Source organism: Taeniopygia guttata, chromosome 37 (assembly GCF_048771995.1).
Source record: "Taeniopygia guttata chromosome 37, bTaeGut7.mat, whole genome shotgun sequence".
Taxonomy (NCBI): domain Eukaryota; kingdom Metazoa; phylum Chordata; class Aves; order Passeriformes; family Estrildidae; genus Taeniopygia; species Taeniopygia guttata.
In genome coordinates, this window is record NC_133062.1 from 2,960,001 (window position 1) to 2,979,701 (window position 19,701).

The following is a 19,701-nucleotide window of genomic DNA, read 5'->3' on the forward strand; positions in this document are numbered from 1 at the left end:
CGGTGTCAAAAGCCTTGGCGATGTCCACGAATACAACACCCAGTGGTCTGTGTTCTCTTTTGGCCGACCAAATTATAGTTTGCAGGAGTTTTAAGTTTTCAGAGCATCCCGCTGCTCTGATAAAGCCTCTTTGCCTTGGGTTCAGGGGGCACGCTTTGCTCAGCCTAGCTGTTACAATCCTGGAGAACAGTCTCAGCAAGATGGAACCGATCGTGATAGGTCTCCAGTTATTAATGTCTTTCAAACAATCCGGCTTTGTTGATTTTGGAATTAAAACGGTTCTGCACCCCCTCACCATGTCCGGGATTTTACCAGTTGTTAACCATAAATTGAAAATCTCCATGGTCCGAGAAAACTCGGGATCCATCTTTACGACGTCCCCAAGAGTAATCCCGTCTGGACCGGGAGCCGAGCCTTTGCTCATTTCCCGCACATTTTTCTCAATTTCTTTAGCCGTAATTAATTCTCTGAAGGCAGTGTTGTCAGCCTTCCCGTAAGTTTTAAAGTCCCCAAGGCTTTTAAAGTTACCAGTTGTTTCCCATCTTGTTTTAAAAACCGAATAAATTTCACTGGGTGGTATGTCACAAGACAAGCATTCAATGTCATCTAAAATAATTTTAGCCAGTTTCCCTCTATCAAGATAAAATAAACGCTGGAACCGAAGATAATTACCGTTTTTGATTGCTCTGTCCTTCATCCACTTCTGAAAAGGTTTCTTTGGGCGTTTCTCCCGGGTCACCGTGTCCTTCTTATCTCGGGTTGCCGTTCTTATCTGGCTTATGGATTCCAGGCATCCGAAGCAGTCCTGCGCTGTCTGATTGATTACTAACTGTATATCCTGGCCTTCCGTTACCTGCTTGAATGCCCGGGGAAAGGTGTTAAGTGCCCCAGCTGATAAGCGTTCCTCTAGTGTCTTTTTATAGTAAGCCTGCAGCTGTCCTTCTGATTTTTGCTTGGTGGTTCTCTGCTGTCCGTTGCCCTTATCAGGGTGGTGTCTTATCTCGTCCATTGTTCTCCCTCCAGCAGCTGCCCTGCCTGGCAGAGGGCGTCTCCCAGGTCCATTATCTCTGGCCTCTGCCTGGGCGTGGTGACTCATTTCAGGCTCCGTTCTCAAGCCCGCAGCTGCTCTCCTGGTGCGATGACACACTCCAGGCTCCTCACGTGTCTCCTCTGCTGGTTTTCTGGGCAGCAATCTCCTTTTATCACTAATCTGTTTAGCTGTTTTGGTGGTTATGGGTTCTGCAATAAGCTTATTAATATTTTTGTTTCCCTCGAACTGAGCCTCCAGTCTTATTAGTAATTCTTCCTCCTCCTTTGTCCAGCACCTTTTGTGAGCACCTCTATTTGATGTTTCTTTCGGTTGGGAAGGAACGATCCTTTCCTGATTTGTCACTGCCGGGTGTGCCAATCTCTTATGTTGTCCAAGGCCAATTTTGGTTGTAAAATTTCTGTTGCATACTTCATAGATCCACTCCCCAGCTGGGGCTTTCTCCGTCTCTGGACCCCTGCATTTTGGAAAATGACAAACAACACTGTGATAGTTACTATTTTCCTTTCCACATTTTGCACACCGAAAACAAACCCCCATTTTCCCGTGTGACACTTTCAGATGTTCAATCCGATTCAACACAGAGTTTACCCGGGTACCACAGCAAGGACAAGGTGGATTTTTGTCAGGAACAGTCACCACCACTTTTTCCTCCCCAGTCTGTTCCCCATGTTTCCCAGGCGTTGGAGGAGATGTTTTTGGCGCGTCCTCGCTCTCCTTCTCGCTGCTCCCCTCTTCAGGTACAAACGGTTCACTGTCTCGTGGGAGGCTAGAATGTAAAGTTTCTCCCACACACGGTTGTGGTGCAAGTTGTTCATACACCTCAGGCAACCCGCTCAATCCCTCCCAATCCGCAGCAAAATGAACACACTCATACACATGCAAGTCCGATCTATAGAACTCTAAGTTCACCAGCAAAGCCAAATCATTTTCTGCCAAATTGGGGGGAAATTTAGATGGTAAAAATTGAGCCACCAGGTCTACCTGGTCGTTTTTGGATAACAGGTCAACCCGGTGCTTAGGAAATAAAGACACCAGGTCAACCCACTGGGACTTAGACGAGGGTCCTGGGTGGCTCCAGGACACCAGGTCTACCCAGTCGGAGCGGGAGGTCTGAGTGCCAACCGATACCCTCAGAAGGCATACCGGTAGCCCCAGACCCCCCCCAAAGTCGGATCCGGAATTTGCCAATGAATTGGGACCACGTTCGATGGCGAGAACGGAGTGGGTGGTCAGTCCACTTTCCGAACTCATTGCCCCTGCTGAAATCGGGGGGCCAAGTTTCGGGCAAGAAGCCATGGGGCTTTTTACCGAAGAATTTGTTTCACCGAGTTTAGGCAGGGGTTACGTTGGACTGGTGAGTCCCAACGGCTCCGTACCTGGGGCAGAGATCAACTTAGTCACCCTTCGGAGGGCTACCAGAGGGACCACGAGGAGGTGCGATCTCGGCAGCAATGCCCAGTTGTAACTAGACCCTTAAGAGAGTCATAGTTACTCCCGCCGTTTACCCGCGCTTTGCCTTAGCGCTCTCTTGTCCCCCCTTTTTGTCCCAGCTAGCTCCGTGAGGGGCAGGGGAGCGCTGGCAACTTCCGTGTTTTCCGGCGAACCCTCGGGGGTATCTGCCGGTGCTGCGTGGGTTTGGGAGCGAGGCGAGTCCCGAGGCGAATAAAAGGAGAGAGACTTTTTCCCCCGCGGGCGATATCTCGGTTTATTACGGCTTGGTTGGGAAGGCAAAAACCGAGAAGGCTGCTGCGCGCTAAATTCGAGTTTGTCCGTGCCGCCTGGCCGATTCAGGGGCGGGGTGGCGCACTCCGAAGCTGGCCGCGATCCAAGAGAGGCTGTGTGCAGAGCCGCGGCGCTGCCGCCGGCACGTGCGGGAGCCGCGGCGACCGCGGCAGCGGCGACAGCAGCGGTTCGGCTGAGGCAGCGATCGCGGGGCAGTCCGAGACGGCCGCGATCGCCCGAGGCAGCGGCGGCGGTTGCGGCAGTCAGGGGCCGGGAGAGAGAGAGAGCTGCGGCAGCACGCAGGGATCCAGCGGGAGAAAAAGCCCGCGGCGGCACGCAGGAATCAGGCGGGAGGAAGAGCCTGCGGGTCGGGCAGCAGCAGCGGTCAGGGGCCAGGCGGGAGAAAAAGCACCGGGGCGTCCCCAACTCGTTCTATAAGTACTGGAGAGGGGAAACCCGGGGCGGCCAATGAGATAACGCCACGGGGGAACTGGGGACAGTGGGGGTGCAGGGGTCCAGTGGGAGATGGACAGATGGAAGGGTGCCAGGTCGTCTCTCGACCCCGCCGCGTGGCTCACAGATGGTCTGAGAGACGTAAACAGAGTGACTAAGGTAAACCGCGGGGGGAAATGGGAGAACCCGGGAGGTCGTTACAGATCGCGAGGGGATACATGGAATGACCTTATACATAATAGAACATATAATAACACAATTCCACAATACACCACCTTCATTGCAATGATTAATGCTGATACCAGCCGAGAGACAGTGGGTTCTGCTGCAAACAAGTTTAGAAATTGTGAGAGGATGATCAATGGCGAGATGCAGGCTCATGTCTCTGCTGTGATCAAGGAACTCAAAGAGGAGTTTAAAGAGAAGATGAGGAAGATGAAGGAGGAGGTGAGGAAGATCAATGCAGCACCAGTGCAAGTCACAGGCCCAATAGTCAGAGCCCAATACGCCCAGCTAGAGAGAGAGGATACACCCCACAAACTTACTTGTGGGGGGTTTTTTGCATGGGGAAGACATGGGAAGGAGAGATGGGAAACCCACTTCTGTCCTGGCAGTGAGGGTGCATCCACTCAAGGAGGGAAACACTAACCGAGGGAATTCCAGTAAAGTGAAGGTAGCCTCAGCCTCCCCTGACCGAGCAGCCGGGTATGATCTGTCAGATCCCCTTGAAGGTACCACTAGTATGTATGCCTAGGAAAGAAATAATAACCAGGGTTAAAGGGGCCCTGCCTCTAGCCAGAGAGAGTCACCGGAAAATCAGGTCTTCTGGATGGTGTGGATGCAATGGCCACAGGCATATGATGCCTTAGTTGATACTGGTGCGCAGTGTACCCTGCTACCATCAGGACATCTGGGGGCAGAACCTGTTTCCATTGCCGGGGTGACAGGGGGATCGCAGCAATTGGCCCTGTTGGGAGCCGAGGTGAGCCTGACTGGGAAGGAGTGGCAGAAACATCCTATTGTGACTGGCCCAGAGGCCCCGTGTGTTCTGGGCATAGACTTCCTCCGGAATGGCTGTTACAAAGACCCAAAGGGACTCAGGAGGGCTTTTGGCATAGCTGCTGTAGAGGCAGAGGGCATTAAGCAGTTGAACACCTTGCCTGGACTATCAGAAAACCCATCTGCAGTAGGACTCCTGAGGGTGGAAGAGCAGCAAGTACCAATTGCCGCCTCGACAGTGCACGACCGGCAGTATCGGACAAATCAAGGTGCTGTGATCCCCATCCACAGAGTGATCCGTGAGCTGAAGAGCCAAGGGGTGCTCAGCAAAACCCCACCCTTGAACAGCCCCACTTGGCCTGTGTGCAAGTCTGGCAGAGAATGGAGATTGCCTGTGCATTATTGTGCCGTGAATGAAGTGGCTCCACTGCTGAGCGCTGCTGTGCCGGACATGCTGGAATTCCAGCACAAGCTGGAGTCCAAGGCAGCAAAGTGGTATGGCACTATTGACATTGCCAAGGTGTTTTTCTACATTCCTCTGGCAGCAGAATGCAGGCCTCAGTTTGCTTTCACTTGGAGGGGCGTTCAGTACACCTGGAACTGACTGCCCAAGGAGTGGAAGCGCAGCCCCACCATCTGCCATGGACTGATCCAGGTTGCACTAGAAAAGGGTGAAGCTCCAGAACACCTGCAGTACATCGATGGCATCATTGTGTGGGGAAACACGGCAATGGAAGTATTTGAGTAAGGACAACAGATCATCCAGATTCTGCTGAGAGCCAGCTGCACCATCAAGAAGAGCAAAGTCAAAGGACCTGCCCGAGAGATCCAGTTCCTGGGAGCAAAGTTGCAAGACGGATAGTGTCACATTCCCACTGAGGTCACCAATAAGACCACTGCGATGTCCCCACCAACCAGCAAGAAGGACACACAAGCTTTCCTATGCACCATTGGCTTTTGGAGAATGCCCATTCCCGAGTACAACCAGACTGTGAGCCTTCTCTACCTGGTCACCCACAAGAAGAACGATTTTCACTGGGGCCCTGCGCAGCAGTAAGCCTTTGCCCAGATCAAGCAGGAGATCACTCATACTGTAGCCCTTGGCCCAGTCAGGACAGGAGCAGAGGTGAAGAATATGTTCTACTCTGCAGCCAGGAGCAATGGTTTGTCCTGGAGCCTTTGGCAGGAGGAGCCTGGGGAGACTCGAGGCTGACCACTGGGATTCCGGAGCTGAAGTTACAGAGGGTCTGAAGCCGACTACACTCCTACAGAGAAGGAAATCTTGGCCGCCTATGAAAGAGTTCAAGCCACCTTGGAGGTGATTGTCATGGAAACACAACTCCTCCTGGCACCACGACTGCTGGTGCTGGGGTGGATGCTTAAAGGAAAAGTTTCCTCTCCCACCATGCCACTGACACCACATGGAACAAAAGGATTGTTCTGCTGTCCTTCATAAGAGTAAATGTTGTTCTGTTCTCCTGTCCTTGTCACTGTGCTCACCCTGCATGAGGTGTGTCTGCAAGCCCTCCAACCTCTGGGCTTGGGGTGGGCAAGTGTTCCTGAGGGAACAGGGATGGGGCAGCTGGGCTGGACTGACCCAAGGGATGTTCCATTCCATGTGACACCACGATCAGCAATCAACTGAGAGAACTGGGTGACAAGGGGGGTAGGGGATTAATTTCTGTTTGAAGATATTTTTCTTTCAAAACAGCACCTACACATACAGAATCTTATCCTGCCACAAGGTTGTCAAACATTTTCTGCTGATAGGCAATTTCCTGTGGATTTGCTTTTCTTCTGTTAGTGCTTTTTTTTTAGTTGGGTTTGGAAGGTTTTTTTGGTTGGTTTTGTTTTCTTCCCTGTTGAACTGCCTTTCTTCTGATGCATACGTTTTTTCTCCCTTTCCTTGTGCCTTGCTTGGCACCTGATGGCAAGACAAATTTACCCAACTCAGTCATCTTGCCCAGTTATGTTTAGCAGTCACCATTATTGGATGAGTTCAGTCACAGACTCCCTGCAATTTGGCAGCATCCACAAAGAATTGAAAGTGCATTTCATGTCCTTGTAGAGATAATAGAAATAATCCACAGTGGTGGTCAAGAGCTGGTCACTGAGGGATGTCAGCAGGGCGTGGCTGCCAAGAGGACTCTTTACCATGGATGACATTTGAGCCTCATTGTTCAGCCAAATTCCCACCCACCCCATGTTCCACTCCTTCAGCCCGGGTCTCTCCAGTCTGGCTCTGAGGAGACCACAGCAGACCCTGTCACAGGCCTGCTGAAGCCTGGGCACACAACATCCCCTTCTTTTCCCTCCCACGTGGATTCTGCAGTCCCTGCCTTGTCCTGCCAGTGCCTGGAATGGCTGCAGGAGGATTTGCCACATCCCGTTCTTTGCCGAGCCTGACCAGTCCGTGACTCTCCCAGTCCCCCTCCCTGCCCAGACTGGTTCCATGTCTGCCCTTCCCAAGTGCCCAGGACCCTCTGGGATGGCTCTGGCCTTTCCAGGGAGTTTGAGAGAGGTGCCACAGTGACGCTGCCCAGCCTTCTCAACAGGCCTGACACCAAAGGCCTTTTCCACATCCCTCAGTCCCAGATCAGTGGCCAGAACACAGCACAGCCCTGTCCAGGTCCTCAGGGTGGTTCAGAAGGAAGGCAGCAGGGTTTTCTCCCCACAGACCCTCACTCCATCCAATGTCTCTCTGTGCAGTCCATGGCTGCCCTGAGCATTTTTTCCTGGAGCCTCCCTGCCCAGGATGTTTGTCTCTATGCTGTCCTAACCACAGCCCAGCAAAGAATTCAGGTGGTTTCCCAGAGGAGGTTACTCTCAGAGTAAAATGGCCTCAAGGCACTTTTTGTGCCACTGGAAGTGTGCCGCCCCCCTGAGTGCTGCTGATGGTGTTTGTGCTCACACAGGTTCATCTCCCCACACACACACACACAGGATGCACTGCTGAAATCTCCCCAGTACACAGCAAACATGGCCTGCTGGCCTGGTCACTTGGTGTCCCTCTATGCAGGGACAAACAACCTCCTGCAGGTGGGGGAGAGGCCAGTGCTGGCAATGGTGGTTGCAGGGGCTGGTGTGGGACAATTGTCGTGGGGCACCTTCCCAGGCTGTCCCCAGAACAAAGACACAGCCCAGGCCCTGCTCTGCTCCTCCATCAGGTCCATGCCAGGAGCTCTGGCTGTGCCAGGACACTGCTGTGTGCCCCCCTGCACACTCGCCCTCTGCCCAGGCACTGGGCTTTGCTGTGCCAGGGCATTCCTGGAGCACATTGCTGACAGCAGCTCTGGAGGAGAGCAAAGCCTTCCTGCCCTGCCCTCAGGAGATGCCCTTTGCTGATGGAGCTGCTGTGCTGGAGCCCAGCTGTGTCCCAGCAGTGCCCACGGCCTGTCCCTGCCTGTGGTCACAGCACGGACACGCAGCAGGACAGTGACCAAGCTGCCAGAGCACTGCGGCCTTACAGCCACAGCAGGGCTGGGAAGGAGAGCGTGGAGTTGGGAAGGGCAGCTCCAAAAGGACCAGTCCCTGCTGCTCCCTGGCAGTGCTGCTCTGCTGGAGCTCTCTTCCTCTTCTCCCCTCTAACTTCATGCAGGCCTCAGACTGGAATCCCAGATAAAACAGGCACTGCAGGGTAGTTTATTTTGTTCCAATGTAGCAATAGCACAAACCTGGTTAACAGAGCTTATGGGTCACATTCAAGAGGCAGACAGTGAATTAGATGGTGGGGGTTAAAAAAATGTTATTGAGGATACTTTTATGAGCAAAAAACCCACTGAACATTACCCAGGGACCTGGGCAGGCCTGTTGGGCATGTCATGAGTTCCATTCCAAAAGTTTGGCAGAAGAAAACAGGCAATAGGTATCTTCAGAGAAGCAGCCAGTCATCATTTTCCTCAGGGCATCCTTGAGCTCCTGGTTCCTCAGGCTGTAGATGAGGGGGTTCAGGGCTGGAGGCACCACCGAGTACAGAACTGACACTGCCAGATCCAGGGATGGGAGGAGAGGGAGGGGGGCTTCAGGTAGGCAAAGGCTGCGGTGCAGAGAAACAAGGAGAGCACAGCCAGGTGACGGAGGCAGGTAGAAAAGGCTTTGTGCCGTCTCTGCTCAGAGGGAATCCTCAGCACAGCCATGAAGATCTCCACATAGGAGAAAACCATGAACACAAAACAGGCCAATGACAAAAAGGCACTAACAGCAAGGAGCTCAAGTTCCCTGAGGTAGAAGTATGAGCAGGAGAGCTTGAGGACCTGGGGAACATCAGAGAAGAACTGGCCCAGGGCATTGCCGTGGCACAGGGGCAGGGAAAATGTATTGGCTGTGAGCAGCAGAGCAGTGAGAAAGGCACTGGCCCAGGCAGCTGCTGCCATGTGGGCACAAGCTCTGCTGCCCAGGAGGGTCCCGTAGTGCAGGGGTTTGCAGATGGACACGTAGCGGTCGTAGCACATGACAGTGAGAAGGGAAACCTCTGCTGAAATGAAAAAGACAAACAGAAGCAGCTGTGCAGCACATCCTGAGTAGGAGATGGTGCTGGTGTCCCAGAGGGAATTGTGCATGGCTTTGGGGACAGTGGTGCAGATGGAGCCCAGGTCACTGAGGGCCAGGTTGAGCAGGAAGAAGAACATGGGCGTGTGCAGGTGGTGGCCGCAGGCTACGGCGCTGATGGTGAGGCCGTTGCCCAGGAGGGCAGCCAGGGAGATCCCCAGGAAGAGGCAGAAGTGCAGGAGCTGCAGCTGCCGCGTGTCTGCCAGTGCCAGCAGGAGGAAGTGGCTGATGGAGCTGCTGTTGGACATTTGCTGTGGCTGCACATGGGCACCTGTTCAGAGAAAAGGATAGTTAAGTTTTGGAGGAGTTTCCTGTAACCAAAATCAAAGCCATTTTCCATACACCCTCCTCTGTGACACACAAGGATATTCTTCTGTGTTTAAGAGCTTAGAGGTTTTCATTTTAAGCTCCCCCTATTTCTATCCTGCTATTCTTGGATATCAGAAACGCCCAGCATTTCTGTTGCCCTCCAGGAGAACAGAGTTGGTTCCCTGAGGCTACAGGATGAGTGGAGACTGGGGAGACATGGTCTGTCACTTCATTCTGCTTGGAGTTTCTCTGGGCTTTCATTTTCTCAAATAAATGATGCTCACACTCCCATGTTTCTCTTACAAACCCCCAGGTACTGCTGAGACAGATGGATCCACCACTGCCCAGCTCCACATTTGCAGCCAAGGACTCACATTGCTCATTTCACCAACCCAGAAGCATTTTCAGTGTCAAAACACCTCTGCCTTTTCCTATCAATCTCATAACTCAGAGGTGCTCTAGGACAGGTTTGCATCCTGGATTGCAGCTTCCAGCTTGGACTGAAATCTCCTGGAGACTTCCAAGTGTCCTTCTGATGGCACTGGATGAAGGGACACACAGCTCCTTCCCTGGCTGCACTGCCAGCATTGCCCAGAGCCGGGCACTGGGGACAGCTGTGTCACCCTGAGCCAGCAGTGCCCCCTCCCAGAGCCCCCAGTGCTGGGCAGCTGCTCCCAGCCCTGTGCTCTGCAGAGGGAACTGGGCCCGGGGCTGCAGAGCTGCCCCACGGCTCTGCTGCAGCTCTGCCTGCACAGGAGGGGCTGCACACCTTGGAGCCCCGGCCCTGAGGGCAGAGGCTGGGCTGGGGGACAGGAGCAAGGGGGCTTGTGCAGAGGGAGGGGCTGCACTGGAGGGAATCCTCTGGACATCTCTAAACTCCCCTGCCTCAGCATTTCTGGGTTTTGTTCTCTCTCCTTCCCTGATCTTCTCTCTGCTTCCTGGAGATTTTCCTCCTGCAGGTGTTTCCCTGTGCCTGATCTCTCCCTGCCAGCACTCCCAGACCCCAAATCTCTGTGCACTCTCCTTGGCCTGACAGAACCCTGTCTGTTTGCAGGGCACTGGCTGGGGGCAGGTTCTGTTTGCAGCTTGCAGCAAGGACAGCTCAGACTGGGCCTGATGGCTCCAGTAAAGGTGGTGCTGGTGCTGTCCATGGGCAGAAAGACGGTAAGCACATTAGGGATTTCCTGTGAACCTACTGAGCACTAAAACTAACAGTTCAGATGTCTCAGGCACTTATCAAAATTCATAATCAACCTTTAATATTTATCCCTCCCTCCCTGTCATTCTCCAGTAGAAGGAAACTGAATACAAAATCTCTGGAAATCTCTTTTTTATCAAATCCTTGTCTTGGAAATATTTTATGACTGGTGAGAACCCTTCAGTATTTCAGAGCTTCATCAAAATTTCACCTCCCCTGCACCAGAAATACTCAGAGTTGTACTCACAGGGTCTGTGGCCATTGGGATGTTCCAGCTTCAGGAGATCTCTCCAGGAGCTGCAGCTGCATTGTCCTGCAGCCAGAGGTTCCTGTGCCAAGGGCTGGCAGTGATTCTGCCCCAGGCACTTCTCAGCCCTTCCCAGCCCTGACTGATTGAAGCTCTCTGTGCCTCTGTGCTGTGCCCGGGCTGGCTGCAGGAAGTGCCCCAGCCCTGCTGGGCTGGGAGAAGAGCTGCTCAGCAAGAGAAATGTGCTTTTGAAGCTCTCCTTGGTTACCAGGATCACCCTCTGTGCCAGGAGCCTGGCCCAGCTCAGCAGCACAGACACAGCACAAGGACTTTAATGACCCTCTGGGGCTTTGTGCTCAGGCCCTGAGAGGGAGCTGCAGAAACCTCTCCAGAACTCCAAGTCAGAATCCAACTCCAAAGTTTCTTGGACTTTTAATGGGTCCCACTGAGGGACACGACTGAGAAAGTGTCCCCAGGCCCCAGGCAGAGCAGAGAACTGGAGGCACTGATGACAGGTGGGGACAAAGAGAAGCCAAGTCTTGGTGCCCTGGGGCACAGCAGGGTCTGTGCCACCAAGGGCTGTGAGGAGACACCTTGTCCTGAGGCCCTGGGGCCTCCTGGCACAGCCCCAGCCAGGCTGGGCACAGTCACCCCCTGGTCCTGCCCTCAGCATCCCCCCCAGCCCACATCCCAGTGGCCTCAAGGATCTGCTGGAAGGAGTCCCTGGGGAGCCTTGGTCAGGAATGGCCCTGGGGGCTCCTTCATGCTCCCAGGGACTGCAGGTTTTTCAAAGGACTTTGGCTTTGGCTTTTGCCTTGGAGTCTCTGAGAGCTTATTGCAATCCTGGCCTCAAATTATCTGCTGTAATTAGTCCCTGGAGAGGCTTTGTCAGTAACAACACTCAGTGGGGCCCATTAATACTTCAAGGTACTTCAGTTCTTTTAAGGTACTTGGTGTTTCACTTTTGATCCAGACTCTGTGAGAGGTTTGTGCAATCATGGCCCCAATTATCTGCTTTAACGAGTCCCTTGAGAGCTTTGTACTGACACTCAGTGGGGCTCATTAATGCTTTGAGATACTCAACTTTTGTAAGGTACTTTGGATTTTCTTCTCCACGCTGAGAGGCTTTTTTGCCATTTTGAGTCTCTGGGAGGTTTTTGTGCCATCCTGGCTTCCAGTTCTCTCCTCCAAGGAGTCCATGAGGAGCCTCTGTTGGGGATGGACTTCAGTGGGTCCCATTAATGTTTTGAGGCACTTTGGTGTCAGAACCCAAAATGTCCCTCAGACATTTTTAGAGGTTCCAGGCCTTGGTCAGAAGCATTTTAGACCCTGGCAAGCAGCAGAAAACAGCTGTGATTTTGAGTTTGAACCATGGAATGAATTACCAACTTTGAGGGTGGAACAAGCGGTCACAGAGGGTTAGAGGGTATAGTAAAAGTAGTTACAAATTAGAGGGTAAAATTTTTTAGTATTGTACAGGGGGGTTTTAATACTTGTACAGGGGGGTGTTACTTTGTACAGGGGGGTCAGGAGTTCTAAGATGGAGGAAAGTGGGCCTGATCCTGTTTTTCCTCCTTCTTCTTCCTTACCTCCATGCTCTTGGTGATGTTGGCACTCACAGATTGGTTTAGAGTAGAAAAGCACATTGTAACATAGATAGTAGGTATTGGGGAAAATCTGTAAACATATAACACGTAATATATCATATAAAAGATAGCAGCAGCCTTGGGCGGGGAGAGAGACGACGGAGACACCGGACAGTGAGGGTGTCAGGAGTGTGTGTGTTTCTGCCTGGGCCGCTGAACAAGGCAGCCACAGCGGGCGAAGACAATCTTTTAGATAACTAGCAATAAACTGCCTTGAGACCGACCAACAAGAGGCTGTGGAGTTTTTCTTTGGAAGCACGGGTTGGAGGAGAGACTTTACCACCACACGAGAGCCCCAAATCAATCCCGGGGTTCTCACACCTGGCGTCCCTGGCCGGGCATCAACAAGAAGAAACATCAAAACAGCCTCCAACCTTCAACGGCAGAAAAGAAAAACAAAAAAAAAGGAAAACAGCAGAGTGCACAAACTCTCCACAAGTTCCAAGAAGAGAGGGAATGAGAAGCTCAAGATAAGAACCTGACCTTCACCAAGACAACTCGTCTCGGGGACTTTCCAGGGAGGAGACGACCCAGAAGCGCGCCTGGGATCTCTCACCTGTGACCTGCTGGACAGTGAACAGTGCCATCTCTGGACCGACCTCGGGCTGACTCAGATTTTGGTGAGAAAGGTCAAAATTAAGAACATGGGGGGGGAATTCTCCCAAGAGGAAGCTCAGACAGTATCTGTCCCACGGGAATTCTCCCGGGAGGAAATTCAAATAGTATCTGCTTTACAAGGCGTCATCTCTGCCCATCCGGTAGAGATCACTCAAAGAGAATTGAAAATGTTGTTATTGTGGGTGAGGTGTAATTTCCCACCCTCGGATTTAAATTTGTTGTTTAAGCCAAATTTTTGGCAGGAAGTTAATAAGCAATTATATTATCAAACTATAAAGAAAGATAAGCTTGCTGCAGAACTACTACCTTCAGCGAGAACAGTTTTAGAGTCACTCGCACAATGCAGCAGCTCAAGTCAGGCAGCCACGGCTCCTGGGGAAAAACAGGCGGGGGGACAGTCCAGCCAGCAGCTCGGGACAGGTCCTTCCACCACAGACATAGTAGAGGATACCCCTTCGCGTCCCGTATCCCCAAGTTCCCACTGCTCCTCAGTGTCCCGAGAGTCCCCAGGCTCCTCCGACGTGGAGACTCCCCAGATGGAGGCAAGCAAGCCAGGCGCGGCCCCCGAATCCGCGGTGGGGGGGGTGCCGGCAGCAGCCTTAGTGGGTGAGAGTGCGTATGTGAGTGTCGAGCAGAGGGAGGAGGGAGAGGAAAGTGCTCTCGCATCTGCGCAGGCTGGGAGTTCAAAACAGCCCGCGCAGAAAGCGAAAGCGAGGGGACGGGCGGGGGCGGGACGGACAGGGGCGAAAGCGGGGGGTGCAAGTGTGGCGGTGGTACGCTCTGAGCGTCCGGTGACACGTTCGATGTCGAGAATCCGTGAAGCCGCCGAAGCGGCCACCTGGATGGCGCGGGAGAGCGGCTCCCTGACCGCGGCAGCCGCATTTGCCGAGGGAGCGGCAGAGGGACAGCGGGAGGCGTCCCTCGCTGCAGCTCTGGCGGCGGGCATGCCTGCGATGGTAGAGCAGATCCCGAAAGCCGTGAGGAGAGGGGATTTTTCGCATCTTGAATGTGCGGCACGGGCGCAGGCGGGGCGGAGCCGGCACACGCGGGCTGTGGGTGCTGGCGCAGAGCCAGGAGAGGGGCAAAGCGAGGCGGAAACATCAGGGCCAGAGTGGGAACAGGAAGGTAGTTGCGTCAGTCTCGGGGAGGACGGCAGTGGCTCTGAATCAGAGGCTGTGCGGGGTGGAGCTAGGCGAAAGCACAGCCGGAGTCGGAGCAGAGGCGTCCGCACCCCCGTGATGACGCAGGCAGAGTCGGGGCGTGGCCAGGATGTAAACATTCCTCAGGGCACAGTTCCGATGCAGTTCCCATGGCAACAGTCAGCCCAAGCCCACAGCCAACCCCTGTCAGCTTCAGACATGGGCAGAATAGAACAGTTGTTACAAGAGTCAGTTTCACAGAGTGCAGGGATTGCAAACGTGAATCAGTTATGGGGAGAAATGCTCAAACATTTATCAGGAATTACCACGGGGTTTGCAAATGTGAATCAGTTGTCAGAAGAGATGCTCAAATATTTATCAGAAGTGCAAATTGAAGAGCCAAGTGCAGTCCCGACCTCAGTTGGTCAGGCGGCAGCGCCATCTAGTGGCGGAACCACATCATTGCAGCAGATTTTACAGGACCCAGTCAGACAAGGCAAGGTGTCACACAGTGGTGGGACTTTGACAATTCAAGACTTTCTTCCAGTTTCTTATAAGCAAAAATCTAGGATGAGAAGAGCTGCATCTGCACGACAGCAGGAATCTCCGCTGACTCCAGAAGAGTGTGGGACTCAGGACACTTCTGCTGAGGCTCAACAACAGGATGACACGATACGCATCACTGCCTCGGAGAGTGTCCCAGCTTGGACAATTCCAAAATCAAGGTCTGCCAAAATTTCGGGGCAGGGAGAATCAATTTCAGTATCAAAAAGGGTTGTTGAATTTCTTTTACGATATTTAAGCATAGCCTTGGAGTCGCAGCCAGAGCTGTTGGTTCATCTTCCAAACATTTTCCAAATAATGCAGGTCAGTCATGTGTTCTCCTCCACAGCAGGTGCTCCACTTTTCTCCGGAGGCACCCAGCCTTCATCTTCACAGATGCCGCAGACGCCGTTGGTATCGGTGAGTGCTGCTGCATCAAAACTGCAGTCACCTCAGATGACTCCACTCTACAGGCAAATACCCACAGAATTTCCAGCTTTGCCAAACGCGAAAGTGGACTGGCAGGACATTCGGGCAGAATTGGAGAAGGAGAAAGGTTTATTGCAGGGTTCGGGAAACATAGTGATGCCGGTGAACTATGATGCTCAGGGCCAAAACCCGAGATGGGAACGCCTGGATCGTGGAGCAATCAAAGATTTAACTAAGGCCATTCGGGACAATGGGTTGTCATCACCATATTTCAAACAGATGTTGAAAAGCATTTTTGGCATGTATGATTTAACACCATATGATCTTAAATATCTCGCAACATCAGTTCTTACAGACACCCAAGCTCTCATTTGGCAGAAGGCGTGGCGGAGATCCCTGGAGGAGCTGAGAGCCAGATACCAAGGCGGGCCAAATGCGAGCCTCACCATGGTGCAGCTTGCCGGTGATCCTCCTGAGGACGATCCAACTCAACAGGCGGTGAGACTCCCATGACACGTGCTCAGCGACATCAAAGAGGCGGCACGGAGAGCAATTCTTCAGATTGCTCCGGCGGGGGTCCAGGACAACATCTACACCGAGATCAAGCAGGGTTCTTCAGAGCCATTTTCTTCGTTCGTGGATCGTCTTTCCCAGGCAGTGGAGCGGCAGGTGACCGAGGAGGGGGCGAAACCACATCTGACCAAAAGCCTCACGTTCTCCAATGCCAACCCAGAGTGCAGGCGAATCATCAGCATGATGCCACACCAGGCCACCTTGGCAGACATGATCGAGGCGTGCAGCAAGGTGGGAACACCACAACATGTTGCTTCCATCATGGAGGAACACTTGGGGGATTGAATTGAAAAGCGTGTTAAGGAAGTTCTTGCAAATTATGCAAAGGGCAACACCGGTGCAGAGAGACGGTGCTTTGGGTGTGGGGCACAAGGACATATTAAAAGGAATTGCCCACAACTTGCAAAGCCCAACAAGCCACCAGACCTCTGTCCTCGATGCAGGAGAGGGAGACATCTCGCGAGTGAGTGCCACTCACAGACAGACGTGGATGGAAAACCTCTTCCGGTTCCGGGAAACGGGAAAAAGAGCGCGAATCGACGCCAGCGCGCACCGACACAAATTCTGGCGGTGACACAGAATCAGCAGGAGCAATCCTCGGGGAACAACAAACAGAATCCTTCAGCAGAGCAATCTCCAAAATCCCCAGCGACCCAGACTTGGTACCACCCGGATTCCAACGCGTCCTGGCAACCTCCAAATTGACGTGTTTTTTGGACAATAGCCATGCAGTGATACCCACGGGTGTCACAGGGACTTCTTGGAAAAGGCAGGATTTTTTAATAATGGCCAGAGACAGAAGCAGCATTCTTGGACTTGTTGTTTACCCATCTTTGATTTCAGCAAACCGTAATGAGGAGCTGATGGTCACAGCAAAAGCCTTGCGACCACCTTTGACAATTCCACAAAATACACCAATTGCTCGAGCCATGGCTTTGCCATCTCACCCAGAAAGGCAAGTCATGCCAGTGTTCAACATACGGGACTCTTTTTCTGGTGATCAAGCAGAAGTGCATGCATCTTGGGTGAAACATGTGAGCCAAGATCGGCCTGTTGTTACTTGTCAGTTGACTTGTAACGAAAAGACAATTACTATCACAGGAATGCTTGACACAGGAGCAGATGCTACAGTTATTTCATATGTTTTTTGGCCCCGGGAATGGGACTTGGTTGCACCTTTGGGCTCTCTCTCAGGCATAGGAGGAAGTTCCCTATGCATGCCGAGTGAAAATGCAATCGTTGTCAGAGGCCCGGGAGGGAAAACAGCAGTCATCCGTCCTTTCATCGTGCAAAAGCCCATCACAGTATGGGGAAGGGACCTTTTGGCACAATGGGGACTGAAATTAGAATTGGATTTTTGACAGGGGTCATTGTGGCACTCGCCACTCTGAAGTTGACCTGGAAAACAAATGATCCTGTTTGGGTGGATCAGTGGCCCCTTGAGCGAAAGAAATTGAGTGCCTTGAAAAAGCTGGTCCAGGAACAGCTGCAGAAGGGACACATCAAACCCACAGACAGCCCACGGAATTCCCCAGTGTTCATCATTCGCAAGAAAACTTCAGGATCTTGGAGACTGCTTCACAATCTCAGGAAGATCAACGAGGTCATCGAGGACATGGGACCACTTCAGCTTGGACTCCCATCTCTCTCAATGATCCCGAGAGACTGGTCGCTTGTGATCATTGATCTCAAGGACTGTTTTTTCAGCATTCCACTTCATCCAGATGATGCTCCACGTTTTGCATTTTCTGTCCCAAGCATCAACAGAGAAGAACCTCTGCAAAGGTACCATTGGACAGTTCTTCCGCAAGGTCTCAAAAATTCTCCAACCATTTGTCAGTGGTACGTGGCCCAAGCATTGCATCCAGCACGAGAGAAGCATCCAAAACCAAAAATTATTCATTATATGGACGATTTGCTCATTGCAGCACCGACAAAACAGGAGGTGCAAGAGGTTCGTGACTGTGTGATTGCACAGGTGCAAAAGGCAGGACTGGAAATCAGTGTACCAAAAATACAAGAAATTGCACCTTGGAAATATCTGGGCTGGAAAATCTCAAAGCAAACAATAAGGCCACAAAAGCTGGAAATCAACACGAAGGTCACCAATCTACAGGATTTACAGCAGCTTTTGGGGGAGATCAACTGGATGAGACCAATCCTGGGAATCACCAACGATGATATCTTGTCACTGCTCGATCTTTTGAGAGGGGACAACAACATCAAATCTCCCAGAACTCTGACACCTGAAGCAAGAAAAGATCTTGAGAAGATCACAGACATGATTCAACAGAGACAAGCACATCGCTTTGTGGAATCATTGCCTTTTCATTTAGCAGTGTTGGGGGAAACAGCACAGTTATATGGGTTGATTTTTCAATGGGATTTGTCTCAAATGGACCCTCTTTTGTTGATAGAGTGGGTTTTTTTAGCTTACAGGCCCTCAAAAACAATTCTTACAGATTTAGAAAGGATAGCACAAATTATTATTAAGGCGAGAACCAGATTGCCAGTGATGTCAGGCAGGGATTTCTCAGTCATTCATGTACCTTTAAAGAAAGTATATTTTGAGTGGGCGATGCAGAAATCACAGGATTTTGCAATTGCTTTGTTAGGGTATCCAGGAGTTTGTACAGTTCATTTCCCGGCACACAGGATGTTAAATGCAAAAGTGAGTTTCAGGGAAAAGCCAAAAATAAGCCAGGAACCAGTGCAAGGGATGACAATATTCACTGATGGTTCAGGGAAAACTCACAAATCAGTGGTCACATGGCAAAATCCAAAAACAGGGGAATGGGAATCAGATATAAAAATAGTACAGGGTTCACCACAAATTGTGGAATTGGCAGCAGTGGTCAGGGTTTTTCAATTGCTTCAGGAACCTCTCAATCTGATCACAGATTCAGCATATGTTGCAAATGTGGTCAAACGATTAGAGGGATCACTTTTGAAACACACTGACAATGAAATTTTATATTCATATTTGTTATGCATGAGGACAATTCTAGAAAATAGAGAGCACAAATATTTTGTTGCACACATCAGGGCACATTCCTCACTCCCAGGGTTCCTAGCAGAAGGGAATGCTCATGCAGATAGACTCACAATGACCATATCACAGACATTGCCAGATATTTTTGAGCAGGCAAAATTGAGCCATGCATTTTTCCATCAAAATGCACAGGCGCTGATGGAGTCCTTCCGCCTTTCTAAAAGTCAGGCGAGGGAAATCATCAGTGCTTGCCCAGATTGTCAGCTTGTGCAGCCTCCTGCATCCACAGGAGCTGTCAATTCAAGGGGACTGCAGAGTCTTCAGCTGTGGCAAGCTGATGTCACAAAATACCCATCTTTTGGGAAGCTCAAAAATATCCATGTTTCAGTTGACACATTTTCAGGGGCAATTTTCGCATCACTACATACAGGGGAAACTGCAGAACATGCCTGCAGACATTTTTTGCAAGCATTTGCATCACTCGGGGTGCCACAAGAAATAAAAACAGATAATGGTCCAACTTACACAGGCAAGGTGCTTGACAAATTTCTGAAAAAATGGGGAGTCAAACACATTTTTGGTATTCCTTATTCTCCCTCAGGTCAAGCAATCATTGAAAGAACACATCACACCCTGAAATCCCTCTTGGATAAACAGAAAAGAGGGGAAGCAGGCGCAACACCGCACATGCGGTTGAACAAAGCTCTGTATGTATTGAATTTTTTAAATGGTTCCTTTTCAGAACCCACTCCACCAATTGTTAGGCACTTCACAAACAGTACACAAGCAAAGCTAAGGGAAAATCCTTTAGTTTTGATCAGAAATCCAGAATCGGGACAAATTAAAGGTCCATTTACACTAATAACTTGGGGCAAGGGTTTCGCTTGTGTTTCCACAGAGCGAGGACTGAAGTGGGTGTCGGCGAGGCACGTGAAACCTTATCGGGTGCAGACGCAAGTGGACATGGACCCGAAAAGCAGAGAAGCAAGCACACAGACGAAGGCAGAAGACGACACTGCAGACGTCACATCAGATAACGACTGATCACCCAGAGACTTAGGGGGTTTTCTTTTCCTGGGAAATCAAGTGTTGTTTGGGTGTTGCTGCATTGCAGGGTCTCTCACAGAGGGTGGGGGCATGGACATGGGATTCAGGCAGATAGTGTTCATGTACTTCATTCTCTTGCCTATTGCCTTGGGCAATTGGACAGACTTTCCCGTGAAACAACCAAGGG

General features: G+C 51.5%; 1 protein-coding gene and 1 pseudogene across 1 annotated transcript in view; both read right to left on the bottom strand.

Moving 5' to 3' along the window:
- Positions 1–19,701, bottom strand: part of LOC101233471 (uncharacterized) — a 509,180-nt gene that overhangs the window by 334,332 nt on the left and 155,147 nt on the right. The window lies entirely within an intron of this gene.
- LOC140681511 (olfactory receptor 14J1-like) lies at positions 8,045–9,021 on the bottom strand (annotated as a pseudogene).